This window comes from Ictidomys tridecemlineatus, chromosome 8 (genome assembly GCF_052094955.1).
Source record: "Ictidomys tridecemlineatus isolate mIctTri1 chromosome 8, mIctTri1.hap1, whole genome shotgun sequence".
Classification (NCBI taxonomy): domain Eukaryota; kingdom Metazoa; phylum Chordata; class Mammalia; order Rodentia; family Sciuridae; genus Ictidomys; species Ictidomys tridecemlineatus.
In genome coordinates, this window is record NC_135484.1 from 99,592,506 (window position 1) to 99,607,151 (window position 14,646).

A 14,646-nucleotide genomic window follows, 5' to 3' on the forward strand; every position below is an offset into this window, starting at 1 on the left:
GTTTTTTCCTGTTATTTGTTCAACCTATATTTATGTCTAGCATGAAATATTCTGCGTTCTTGGAGCCAGATAATCAATGATGAAAAAAAAAAACTGATACATTCTCTACACTCATGGCAATGGATCTAGTGAGAGAAACAAACAAAAAACAGATAAACTAAACTAAAATCATACACAGCATGTGTATCACCTTCCTAAGGCTGCCACAAGAAATTCCTACAAACTTAGTGGTTTTAAATAATGGAAATTCATTCCCCTACAGTTCTGGAGCTAAGTGGGAAGTCCAGGTATGAGCCGTGCCGTGGTCTCTCTGAAGTCTTTATGGAAGGCTTTCCTTAGCCTCTCCCTAGAGTGTGACAGGTGCTGGTCATTCTGGGAGTTTTTCAGTTTTTTTTATCACAATACTCTAATCTCCTCTTTCATGGTCACAGGACATTCTCCCTGTATGTGTTGTCTCTCCAAACTGCTCTCTTCTTATGAGGATACCACCAGCTGGATGAAGAGCCACCCTATTCCAGGATGACCTCACCTGTACTATTTCTGCAGAAACCTTTTTTCCAGATGAGGTCACACTGACAGGTAGTCAAGGGTAGGACTTAAACATAGCCCCCTCACAGGACAGATTTTCTCCTACAACACCATGCTCAGAGGAGTTAATGTTGGGAGGGCACCATCAGTAGACATCTGCTGGGATCTGTGAGTGAGACAGGTTTCTCAAGGAGGGGAGTCATATCTGAGGTGAGATGAGCAGGAGGGACAATCAGTGAGGGGGGTGGCACCAGCACTGGGCAGCAGGAGTAGAATCCAGGCAGAGGTCAGCACAATCAGTGGCCAAGAAGAGGCCAAGCACCAAGTATTTGAGGAAAGAGAACACAGCTGCTCTCAGGGGAGCATTAAAGCATAAGACAGGAACAAGTGACCCTGAGGGGACATCAGGAAACAGGGCTCAGAGTTTGGAGTAAAGACTTTGAAGACCATAGAAACAAGTTAGATTTTGTCTCGAGCAAAACAAAAAGTCATAAAGTAAACCCTCACACCTTATCTTGCCAAAATGACATAAAATCACATTTAAAAACTGTTCTTTAAAGTAACTCAGAAAAATGTCATTTTCCCCCACTGGGAGTCTTTTATGCATGTTGAAATTAAGTTTAGGCACATTAAATTTTTAACAGGTTTATTTCAGGAGACAGAATTTCATGTATCTGGCATTAACAAACCAGAATGATAAGGCCACCACCCAGATGGATGTGAGAGGAAAATTATAAGGTAATAAAGGAAACAAATAAGGAAAATATTTGTTTGGTTAAAATGGAAAGTCACTGGTTAGATGTCAGCCAGCAGTTTCTGATGAGATGAGCTTTAGTTAATATTTCCTGAGCACATGAACTTCCTGATGAGTCGGGTTTCCGTTTATATATAGAGACTTAGGGACCTGAGATCTCTCATCCTAGTGACCTCAAATTAACTATTCTAAACACCACATTATATCAAGTAGCCTGGGGGCTTACTCCATTCAAGGAATCCAGTAGCTCAGAAACAATATCTGAAAATCTGAATGGTCCTCTGATGCCATCTGCACACACTGTCCCTGCTGTCTCAGAGACTTTCTGATCTGAGGTTTGGTCAAAAGCTGGCCACCATTTTTCTACCCGAGCAGCAGCATTCACATGCCCTACAGGAAGGGAAGGAAGAGGAGGTCTCCTTTAAATCTGGAATCTCAAAATACAGATTGAGATAATTAGTCATTTGTTCTCAGTCAAGCCTATGGGATCTAGGGAGTTGAATTTTCTGGCCTAGTTCCTGCTAGCCATTTTCATGGTGTTAGCTTCCCCACAGATGGTTCTGGTAGGACAGTGGGTGACCTGGGACTCATTTTTTTTTTTTTTAGTATCTATTCAATGTTAGGTCAACTGAGCTCAACCAAGATGCTCCTTCCTAGACAGCTTCCTAAAGGGTTTCCAATTCCCTTTGCACATTTACCTGCTTCCTATCACCTGGAGACTCCTTAGAAAATTAAGCGGGGGGTGGGGGGGGTTCTGTTAAAAGCCCTTTCAACACTATCCTCTGGATCTGCATTGAGAACGGAAAAACGTATTTTGCATTGTGATATACATGAGACTTTGGGGATCTGAGGCTAATTTTTTTCACCTTAAATCTGGAATGTCCATCAAAAGACTACATTTGAAGGACTGTTCTTCAGTTTGGCACTATTGAAAGGTAGTGAAAATCTTTAAGAGGGGCATTTTTACCTGCCTGATGTGTGACTCTGAAGAGGATTGTGGGAAGCTGGTCTCTTCCTCTCCCTCCACCCTGCCTTAGCTCTTTTTTTATTCCTGGACAACATGATTTGAGCAGTTTTCCTCTGAAACATGTTCTTGCCATCCATGATATACTGACCCACCACAGGAACAATAACAAAAGAGCCAAATGAACCCTGAGTGAAATGCCTGCACTGTGAGCCAAAATAAAACTTTCCTCTTTAAAGATGATTATCTCAGGTCCTTTGTTATGGAAAGGGAAGCTGACTAACATGCTCTAGAACAAAGATTTTTAAACTCATCAAATCCAGAACTCCTGAGCTTATGACATATATTTAGAATTTCTTTTTTAATCCTGGAGTGAATTTCCTAAGATTTACCTCATTGCTCTTGGTGCGAGGAATACAAGATTGAGGAAAAAACTTTGCATAAAAGGAATTACAAATCAATATGTCACCCTGGGCCAAGGAGGGTCCCTGCAAGAAGCCAAAGAACCAGTCCAAAAGAGTGGCTGAAGCCACACATGGTGGTACACACCAGTAATCCTGGCACTTAGGAGGCTAAAGCAGGAGGGTCACAAGTTCCAATTCACAATGAGCAACTTCATGAGACCATGTCTCAAAATAAAAAGTTAAAAATTAGTTGGGGTATAGCTTTGTGATAGAGCAACCCTGGGTTCAATTCTCAGTAAAAAATGAAAAAATAGAAGAGCAGAGAGGCGGGCACTGAAGAAAGCTGAATGAAATACCTATTTAGAAGTATAAATATAGGATGAAGATCCCTCAAGTGGGGATTGGAGAACTCTGAAGCTGGCAACAGTAAGAAGACTCTACCACCCCATCCCTCAATGAGAAGTGCAGAAATGACAAGGTCCTAGTATAGGGACCTAGGAACACACTGAGAATCACACCTCCAAGATGGGCCACCTCCCAGAGCCTGATGGCCTTCAGAGAGGAAGGTACTACTGTCAAACTAAACAGCCCAGATGCAGGGACAGTTTATGAAATCGCAATATGACTCAAAATTGTACAATGACTAATAACTGACTGATTTGTTCCACAGCTTTATCCATCTTTATCTGACACATCATTTATATTAGAAAATAAGAAGAAATATATTTTTAATTAAGATACACATGCAGACTTATATATGGCCTTTATCATAACAGATGTTAAATATTTCTAATGTTTCTCTTGGTAGTCTGTGATATAAAAATGTAAAGAAATCAACATTTTTTTAAATATTTACTTTTTAGTTGGACACAATATCATCTTTATTATATTTATTTATTTTTATGTGGTGCTGAGGTTTGAATCAAGGGCTTCACACGTGCTAGGTGAGCGCTCTACCGCTGAGCCACAACCCCAGCCCAACATTTGGTTTTTAATCCACCATTTTCAAAGAGAGAATGCATGTGTGTATATTTGAGGTAAATGTGGATGTCAACTTATCTGACTGAACTAGGGGGATTAGTTCAAGATGGGAGGAATTGCATATGTTCAGTTTTCCAAAATATTCTTGAAGAACACATGTGTATTAGCAGTATATTGCCAACTAGAGTTTCTTAGATGGGGCAGGATGAATCAGCGCAATTTTAATCTTTGTAGACTTTGATACATTAGGGCCTTTAAACTATCTCACACAATCTTTTCTCACCTTCCCTCTAAACTCCATAGTTGTTTGACTCTATGTGTCCTTGGGAACCTTTGGTACAGTTGTAATGGTATAAGTCAACAAGACAACAAAGGAGAACTAATAGAAAAATGCTCAGACTTTAAACGCAGAAATTGGTAGACTCTTCACAAGGATTATGTTTCTTCTAAATGATATCCACCTGATTTCATTCCTTATTTTACTTCATATTTATTGATCACCCATTGCATTCCCCAAATTGCTTTAGGCATGAGGGCTATCATAAAAACACAAATCCTGAATGAGAGAGAGAAGCTAACATATGATAATCCAGGCCAAGACAACCCTAGCCAGAAGGAAGGTGAAGGCAGGGAACTTGGTCAGGAACAAGTTTGGTGTATTTCAGGCCAGAAGGAAGGAAGGAAGGAAGGTCAGTGTTATAGGGTCCTGGGTAGGAAGCACTGAAAGATGAGGTCAGAGAGGTGGGCATGAGTGTGCTAGCCATCTATTGCTGCAGAGATTGCCACCAAGATTAGTGGCATAATGCAACAAGCATTTATTATGTTCACAGTTTTTTAAAATATATTTTTTAAAATTGTAGCTGGACAGAATACCTTCATTACTTATTTATTTTATGTGGTGCTAAGGATCAAACCCAGATCCTCACACATGCTAGGTGAATGCTCTACCACTCTGAGCCACAACTTCAGCCCTATGCTCACAATTTGTGAATGGAAGTCAGGAATCTGGAAGCAACTTAGTGGGGGAATTCAGCATCAGGATGTCTCAGGAGGCTGCAGTCACTTAACCTTCAGGTACTGTCGTCACCTGAAGGATTAATTATTGGTGGTCCGCTTCAGACATGGCCCCCTCACTCAGCTCTTGGCTGAGTCCTCAGTTCCTCCCTGGAAGGTGGCACCCGATCTCAGTTCCTTCATATGTCTGCTCTTCTTTAGGGCTCTTGACTGTCCTTGTGACACTAATGCCCCAAGAGAGAGCAAGACAGAAACTAAAAGGTCTCTGGAACCTAACATTGGAGGCCAAACTCTGGAGGATGGTGGCAGACTGAGGAGATGGCCTGTGGGGAGGGCAGTGGGGAGGAGAAGGGAAGCTGAGTGGGGCCAGCCAAGGAGGCTGAGGAGGCTGCGACAGTGGAGTCCGGGGTACTCAGGACAGACAGCATGGCCTCATGAATCCCAGAGAGGAGTGTGAGCACTGAAGAGGGAAGACTGAATTGGGAACTTGGACACTGGTGATCTGGACAGGTCAGCTGCAGTGGAATTGCAGGGACAGAGGCAGCCTGACTAGAGTGGGTGGAGGAGAAGTGAGAAGTGAGGAAATGGAGACAGTGGCTACAGAAAACCTTTCCCAGAAGTTCTCCCAAAGAGGACAGAGGTACAGGACAGTGGGCTCTGTCTGTGATGTGGACAGGGGGAGGTTAAAAGGCTGGGCTGAGTTTCTTCTGTGGAAAGTCTCCTGAGAACTGTGGAGGCTGTGTACCTAGGACTGCAGTCCTTCCAGCCCCAGGGAGGTCACTCTGTGCTGGACAGTGCGCCCTCTGGTGCTCAGTCATGGAGGGACAGTTACAAAGCTTTGCAGTGGCCTGTGCATTGAGTTTTATGCAAGATAGAGATCACTTTTTCTCACTAAATTTAAATTTGTGTTGGAATATACTGCCAGAAAGCAACTAAAAATTGCATCAGCAAAGGCTGAGGTGGAAAGTCCTCCTCACCTCCCCTTAACACTTTCTGGTGTCTTCCACCTCCTCTTCTCATTCCCTGTTCTCTTCCCCTTCCTCCCTTGGCTCCTCTTTGCTTCCTTTTCCACTGTCCATTTCCTTCAGTCTGTACTGATGCTGCTCCAAGCCCAGGAACACCAAGGACTGCTGTGAGAGCCTGGGAGAGAGGCGTGGAGCGGCTTCTCCCTCAGAGTCTTCAGAGGGGGACACAATTGCTGTCACCTTTATTTCAGACATCGGACCTCTAGAATATGTGAGAAAAATTTTTGTACAGTTTAGGCCATGCAGCTTGTGAGAATTTGTTACAATGTCCACAGGAAACTGTTAAAAGAAAACCTGAGGCCATTTACATTGAACAGTTATTTCCAGGAACAGAAGGGATCCAGACCCTGGCACCAGCCCATAACAAGATGAGCAGAATGCCCTCCCCCAGGTACAGGTTTTATTTATAAACAGAGAAAATGAAGTGACCTACAGAAACAACCCGAGTGGCTGCGGCTGGCCTTTGCCTTGTGAGGTACCATGCAATGGTGAATTTGCTTCATAGGGACATGGTCTGATTGGTTGGAAGCCTGTGATTGTCTGAAGCCTAACTGCTGTGATTGACTGAGACTCAGATCCTTGATTGAGTCTGACAAAATTTAGAGGACTTGCTGGCAATACTTAATTATTTAAAATTCTAGAAAATTGAAACTAATGTATTGTGACAAAAAATATATCAGTAGTATAGCACAGTGCAGGATGAATTGATTTCAAAATGGCATGAGGAGGGCTGGGGATTTGGCTCAGTGGTAAAGCAATTGCCTAGCATGTGTGGGACACTGGGTTCTGTTCTCAGCACCACATATAAAAACAAATAAATCAGTCAAGGTCCATTAACAACTACAAAAAAAATTTTTTTAAAGTCATGTGGACTTGAATATGTTCACGTCTTGATTGTAGTAATGAGTTAATGGGTGTAATTCAATTGTACTCTTAAATTATGTGCACTTTATTGTAAGTCAATTATATTCCCAAATTTAACAATAAAACTAACAAAGGCAAATGAAAAACTGCAGATTTAAAATGTATACAGTTACTCTACAGAGCATTCCTCAGCTTTCCATCCTTCTTGGCTACCTCTGTCTTCTCTGACATGTTTCCTCTTAGTTACAGACAGGGTTATCTCTGTACTGTCCTAACCCTCTTGGCCACATTCATCCCCACTCCTCAGAATAAACTCACAAACACTGCAAAACAAATCAGAAAAAAATAATATCCATCTCTGGTTGGTTTTTCCTTTGGCTATTTTCTTCTCTAATTTTAGTTCCAAAATTCAATTAGTTTATACTCCTTTCCCTGTCTGAATATTGAACTTTTGTTTCTTAACCAATGAACTCCGGGTTAGTCAGCTCTTCCTTGCTATGACCAAGGTACCTGACAAAGACAACTTAGAGAAGAAAGGATTTATTTTGGCTCATGGTGTCAGAGGATTCAGTCCATGTCCAGCAGCTTTGTTGCTCTGGGCCTGAGGTGAGGCAGAACATCACAGTGGAAGGGGTCGGCGGAGGAAAGCTGCTCAGCCCACAGCAGCTGAGGAGCAGAGAGAGTGAAAGGAACTGAGAGAAGATGAACCCTTTCAGACACACCACTGGTGACCTGCTTCCTCTGCCTAGGTCCCATTTCCCAGTCAGTAGTCCATGCAGCCATGGATGGATTAATCCCCGGAGCTTTCATGGTTCAATAATTTACCCAAAGTCCACCTCTGAACACAGGAGACTTTGGGGATATTTCAGGTCCAAGAAATCGAATACACAAGAAAATCATTGCCAGGCTAGTTCTGTTAGTTCTCTGCTCTGTAAACCCAAGCCCGTTTCTCTTCCCATTTGCAACTTTCTCCCAGACCCTCCAACTTTCCTCATTTCAGGGCTCATGTCTCCCTGTGGCCCTCTTCTTAGTTAGTGATTCATCTACCTTCTTTGTCAACATGATGGCACACTAATCCACCTAATCCTGCCTCATTTCACAAGGTCAGAACTTGCACAAAATAAATAACAAGTTCCCAACCACAGTCCTCCCTCCCCAGAACACAGCCTTGTGATGAAAGCTGTGAGGAGTTTCCTTAGTCTGACACCAGGCAGCAGAGGCGCCACTGGGCAGGGCAGCTTGGGTCACCCTCCAGCATGGCACCCCCAGTGTTCCCCTCTGATGATGCTCCTTTCCTTCTCCTCTTAGATTCTCTCCCAGCACATCTCTGCCATCTGTGTCAGTGTCTCTTCCCTCCTGACACCTTCACTGGCCAACTCTACCCACCCTGGACCTCCCAGCAAGGGGCCCTTCCAGACATGGTACTTCTCCCCATTCTGTTTTCCTGTCTTCCAGAGATCTTTTTGTCAGGTTACCACTGGGAAGCTGTTGTGCAGGGAGGGGAACTTCATGGAGAAACATCCCCCACACTGCAGGAGGGAGGCTATTGTGCACCTTAGGGGCAGCCTGGCCCCAGGCTCCTGGGATGTGCATGCACTGTTCTCTACTATTCTGCTGCTCTTCTCAAGTCTTATCCAGGCTCCCTTCTAAGGATCCCCTTGTGTTACAGTGTTATTAGAAGGAAACAAAAATTGAAGAAGACAGCATCAAAATTTGGGGGCCATCTTCACCTCAATATATCCTTTATATATTACTTTACAGATGAATGCAGTGGGGTCCAGAGAGGCTAAGATTTATCCTTGGGTCCCCTATGTGATCAAGTGTGAAGAGAGCCTAGAGCCAGTTCCTCTGAACTGGAGGAATTTATTCATGATGCAGGAAATTGTTTTTGAGTCTTAATCTATGTGTTGTTGCATTGATGCAGGTTGGTACAACTGTCAAAGAGACAGACAATGTGTATTCCTTTGAATCTCAGGGAATACACATTTTAGTGAGAAGAGACAAGAAAACGAAAGAAGGAAGGAAGGAAGGTGGGTGGGTAGCAAGGAAGGAAGGAGGAAAGGAAGGTGATTAAATATCACAATAATTAGAGCCTTTGATCAGAATGTAAAGAATTTTAAATAGGGACAATGATAGAGTACTTGAGGATCAAGGGCGAATGAGAGCTCTACATAGATAGTGAGGAAACCCCTCTGAGGAAGCAAACTTGAGACATAAAAAATGAGAAGAAAACTAAGTGATTCAAATGCCTTCGTCTTCTTTAATCCTCATCACAACCCTTTATCATAGATAATACAACCGTAAACATACAAAGAAGCAAAACCAGAATTTTGGCTAAAAATGGGTATAGACTAATTCCTCCCCATTATATCAGAATTCTACTATTTATGCACCTTTTTTTTTTTTTTGAGGGGAAGGAATTCTCAGTTACAAGACAAGGGCAGTGGAGAAAGTAGAATTTATGTCCATCTTCAAGGATCCTAGGCAATAGGGTGATGTCAATTATAGCAGAAGTATCTTTCTAGTGGATGCTTCTGATGGTAATTGGCCCCAGCATCCCCCAGGTAATAAGACACACAAGATTATACTCTGATGACAAAAGGAGAAAATGAAGAAACAGACATCTTTTCAGACTGAAGCATCATAACTAAAACTTTTATTTCCTCATCTCCAGTGACATCCACTCCTGAATCATGACCAGGCCATGGACATAGATGGGCACACAAATGTCTCAGTTGGTTTCTGAAGGTGAAGAAAACTACAAAATGAGCAGATTATTCTGGATTTAATGTACATTTACAGATGGCTATAATCAAACTCTTCTCTATGGGACAAACTCAGAAATCTTACCTTATCTATACCAGGTAGCGAGTTGCTCAAGTTTAAAAGCCTGTAATGCTCTGGAATGAACAAGAAATAATTTTCTGTTCCTACTCCCAGTTGTAAGACAAATTTATAGAAACTCCAGGGGAAAAAAAATGAGAAAGTTAAAAGATGGAGAGAACTAAATACCTCTGATGAGGGTATCTTGTAGATGGCATAAGTGGATATTTGAATACCAGGTAATGCCAACGTGTTGATAGGGTGGTAGACTGGGACTGTGGAGAGACAGAAAGTGTACTGAGGAAGGGCTGGGAGTCCTTCAGCAGATCTGGCAACACTTTCAATCATGAAAGGGCTAGACTTCTCTGAGTATTCACTAAGAAACCATCCTCAGGGCCAGGAGAATGTCCTCTCCTTACTCTCTCACACTGGCTGCACCAGAATGAGCTTCCATCAACTCAGGATCCCTCATGTCCCTATGTCCTCCCTTCCAGGTGCACATAGGGACATGCATCACAAGAGGAGCGCAGAAAGAGCCATGGAATTACCTTCAGCTGTTTCTTTTATGGCTTAGGACAAGGTAAGGTCCTCACAATACTGCAAGCTTGAGAGAGCACAGAAAGAAACCTCTAGATAGAACCTACCTTCAGAGTCCTAAGCATCTTGAGATTTACTTTGGGAACTTCCTACCTGAAATAGCCTTTGGTTGGTGGCTCTATTGCAGTTACTCCCCACTTTGTCCCAAAACATTCATGAAAATTATCAACACAGAAATTGGACCTGGAGGGAGAATAAATATATTGATGAAATAACAACAAAAAAAATAAATAAAAGGAAGATTAATAATAAAAAGAAGGAGTACTGGAAAGTGAAAACAAAGTGTGATTGGACTTGAAAGGTTACAAAGCTCACAGTTCTTTCTCCTTTTACCTCTTCAGTCCTTTGACCAAATGTCATTTCAACCTTAAGGACTAAGACCCATAGACAGTTCACTCTCCTTTTTCTTCTTCCAAAAGATGGGAGTTACAAGTCCCAGCAGGTGCCCTCAGGAGAGACTGAGGGATGGAGCTGGTATAGCAGAGCCACTCTCGACTACACTGTCACCAGATCCAGCCTCTGAGGAAAAGACATAAGGGATAGCACCCTGCATGGTACATTTTCTGGTTCTACATTAACAGATAACACAGGAAGATTTAGGTCTTTCCTAAGGCCCACAGCTGGGGGATCATGGCCATCAGAAGACTTGGGCATATACACTGAACTTAGAGCCTCCTGAGAATGAGAACAGAGATTTGGAGTGAAATTAGAAAACAACTGTGGATATAAAGAAAATGTGTGTGTGTGTGTCTAAATAAGAAGGCCTGGGAAACAAAAGATCTAAAGGAATTGATTCTCAAGTTCTAAAAATGTTTTAAATGCTGCAAAGAAACAGAAGTTACCAGGTCATTATAAGGACTGACCCATTTAACAAGGGTGAACAAATATTCATGATACAGGGGTTACCTGAAGCATTTGACAAGGACTATAGCACCCAGATTTATTTGGCACTACCAAAATAACATCTGTCTTTCCTGTTATGACAAAGCAAAATGACTGATAAAATCTTGTATGAAACTGTATTTCCTAAAACAGTTAAATATAGAGTTATCAATGAATGAACCAGCAACTCCACTGCTAGAGTAATGAAAAGATGTTGTCAGTAATTCTTGTACAGAAATGTTCACAGAAGAATTATTCACCATTTTTAAAAAGTGGAAAGAGTCTAAATGCCCAACAATGGGCAAATGGATGAAGAAACAATGCCCTAGCCATACAGTGGAATATTATTTGGCCTTGAAAATTAGTGAAGTTTTGATTCATGCTACAATTGATTGAACCTTAGAATATTATCTTACATGAATAAAACCAGATACAAAAGCCACAGATTATCTGATTACATTAGTATGAAATGTCCAGAACACTCACATCCAAAGAGATAGAAATTAGATTAATGGTTACTGCTGCAGTCTGGCTGGATACAAATCACGAGCCACTCAAGCAGGAACAAACTTTATTTCTGAACTCCACCAGCACACTCCCCGGGAACTCTCCCGAACGCCACACACGCGGCTCCTCCAGGAACACACCACACACCAACCGGAACTCCCTCCACCGGAACTTCACCAACCAAGGCGAACTCTTCAGGAATCCCCACAAGAGCTCAACAGGAATTCAAGGGGAACTCGGCAAGAACTCAAAAGTCATCATCTTAATGGCTCACTGGTGTCACCTCTCAACCACTACTTCTGGCAAAAATGCCATGCGTCATCCCTACTAGGCTGTGGCCCTCAACAGGTTACCAAAGACTAGAGGGAGATGGGGATTGGAAGTAACTGCAACAAAACCTATGCATTTCTTTTCAGTGTGGTATAAATACTCCTGAAGTAGAGAATGGTGGTGGTTTCAGAATTTTGTGCATTACTAAAATTCACAAATTTGTATATATTTAGAAGTGACATTATGGTTTGTTCATTATATCTCAGTAAATATGTTATTTAATAAAACTATCATAGGAAATTCAGTTTGTAACAAAGGAAGAAAAAGTCACCCATAATATATATTGTTTGGACATTTATAAAGTATTATTCACTGTAATTCCCAGCAGCTCGGGAGGCTGAGGCAAGAGGAACGAAAGTCCAAAGTCACTCTCAGCAACTTAGTGAGGCCCTTAGCAAGACCCTAATCTACTTGGCAAAACCCTGTCTCAAAATAAAAAATAAAAAGTGATGAGGATATGGCTTAGTAGTTATGGGTCCCTGGTTTTAATCCCTGATAAAGAAAGGGGGCGGATTGAGAGAGAGAGAGAGAGAGAGAGAGAGAAAAGAAGAAGAAGGAGGAGGAGGAGGAGGAGGAGGAGGAGGAGAGGAAGGAAGGAAGGAAGGAAGGAAGGAAGGAAGGAAGGAAGGAAGGAAGGAGGAAGAAAAAAGAAAGAATGAATGAGCATAGGGAGAATCCTTGGAATGCTAACATGGCCGGTGTTGCGTAACACTGTAGAATTGGTTGTGGATCCTCCAGGCTAAGTGGGGGATAATTGGGAGAACTGGTAATACTGGGTCTACCAATGGGCATAGGAGATATAACAGGATGAGAAAGGGATGGAGACACAACAGAGATGAAATGGTGGTGCCAAGGACTTGGGATTATTTAGGGACCAGATCTTTAGCCATGTGAATCACAATCTGTGCACAGAACACCACAACAGAGAGCAAAGCCTAGGGATCACATGAGTGTTTGCTAGAACCAATGTCTATCACAGCTGTAGGCTGTAGTGCTGAGGATCACACGTGCTCTCTACATCTGGATTTGGCTACGCCTATAATAAAAATTTTGTGATGTATCATCTCAATGGATTTCTAAGGATTAAATGCATGAATAAAGAAAAATTAGCATGCAGTAAAGGTGAACCCCTTTTTAAATTGTGAAACCCAAGACAGGAAGCTTTTAAGCATTCAGGGTTTTGTTTTTGTTTCTGTCTTTCAAGATTGGGGCATAGATGCAGAAAGTGTGGCTGATTTGAGTGGAATGATTATTCATCTCCTAATAGATCAAAAAGATGCCAAGTTATCACTTTGATTAGAGAGAAAACTACAATTTCTTATTTCCTTTCTCTTGAAAAAGTAAATAAAGCTGTTAACCATTTTAGACCTGTCAGTAAGAGGATAGTAGAAAAATAATGCCTGCTCATTCTTGGGACACTGACCTCTTCTGACCAGCCTTCTTGAATACAGAATCTTGACTCTCAAGGAAAATTATAAAAATAACCTGTGAAGAAAAAGTCGGGCTACAAGATAATTTTTCATCAGTTTTCTAGACCCCAATCTAGAGTTCTGCATTTGACTGAATTTCTTGGTCATAATAAGAACACAGGATATGGAAGTGTGTGAGAGCTACACTAGACATTAAAGCAGATCTTTCAAAACACCATTTTGATTCTAGTGGGAAAGAATGAAAGTAATTGTTAGAGTCTGTAAACAAGTCTGGAGGGCGCCTGGCATTTTGCCAGAGGGAGTGGTTTGTGAAGTAATGCCTGCGAGCCATTAAGTGTGGAGATTCCTTATTGGTTGGCTGCTGTATCTATTTTATGTTAATTAAGATAAGCTGTATGGAATGTATAAATACCCCTCCAGTCCTACAATAAACGGCTCCCACTCCTGCTATATCAATGTACACAAGTTGCTTGTCACCCCCCGGTTATTTTGCTGCAGCCGGACTATGGCAAGCAATACTGTTCTAAACCATGTGTGTAGAGATGTGAAAGCAGTGGACCATCAGGGATTGCAGAGTTTCAGGGATGGGTGAGAAGTATCTAAATAGGGATGGTCCTGGTAGGAGAGAGGGGATGAGATAGATGAAGAGATGCTAAGAAAAAATAATTTACAAAAAGTGGGGACATGGCTCTCAGACTTTGAGAATAGCCCCAAAAAGTAAGGAACTAAAGTCCTTTAATTACATACAAGGACCTATTTTAAGATAGATTTCCTTTGTGGTAAAGGAGAACATTTTAAGATGAAAGCTTCCTGAACTTAAGCTAAATAAAAGTCATGAGCCAAAAATTATTATAAGATATATAGGAGGTGGGGTTGTGGTTTAGCAGTAGCACACTTGCCTGGCATATGTGAGGCACTGGGTTCAATTATCAGCACTCCATATAAATAAATAAAATGAAAGTCTATCAACAACTAAAAAAAAATTTAAAAAGATATATAGGAAACTAACAAATAAATTAGGACTAACACCTCTACATCAATTTTTACAAAGCATAAGATTATTCCTTCATTCATTCAGCAAATGCTAATTTACTGCTTACTCTGCCCTTTGAAAGGAATGAAATATGTAAAGGTAACTAGATCCTTAGTGATTCAGTCTCCAGACCCTTGCGCCGAGTATTTAGGGCACATCACATGATGACAAGCTCTCTAGACAGTCAGAGCCTCATGATAACATAAATGAACAATGCAGATTTGCCAAGGTACTCTATTTTTGTGCCAAATAGCTCTTCATGGTTTCCTAGGTATAGTTTGCAAGGATGTTGGCCAAAAGATTTTAATAGTGGTTTATCCTTAGGAAATGATGCCATGTGGGTTTTCCTTTTTATTATTTATGATTTCCATAACACTTTAAACTATAAAATTTTTAATAAATATTACATATTTTCCCAAAATTTCATTGTGCAAATTTCACACATCCAGAAAATTTGAAAGAAATGCTTGACCTATAGATATCCACCACAGAGATGGAAAAATTGATAAT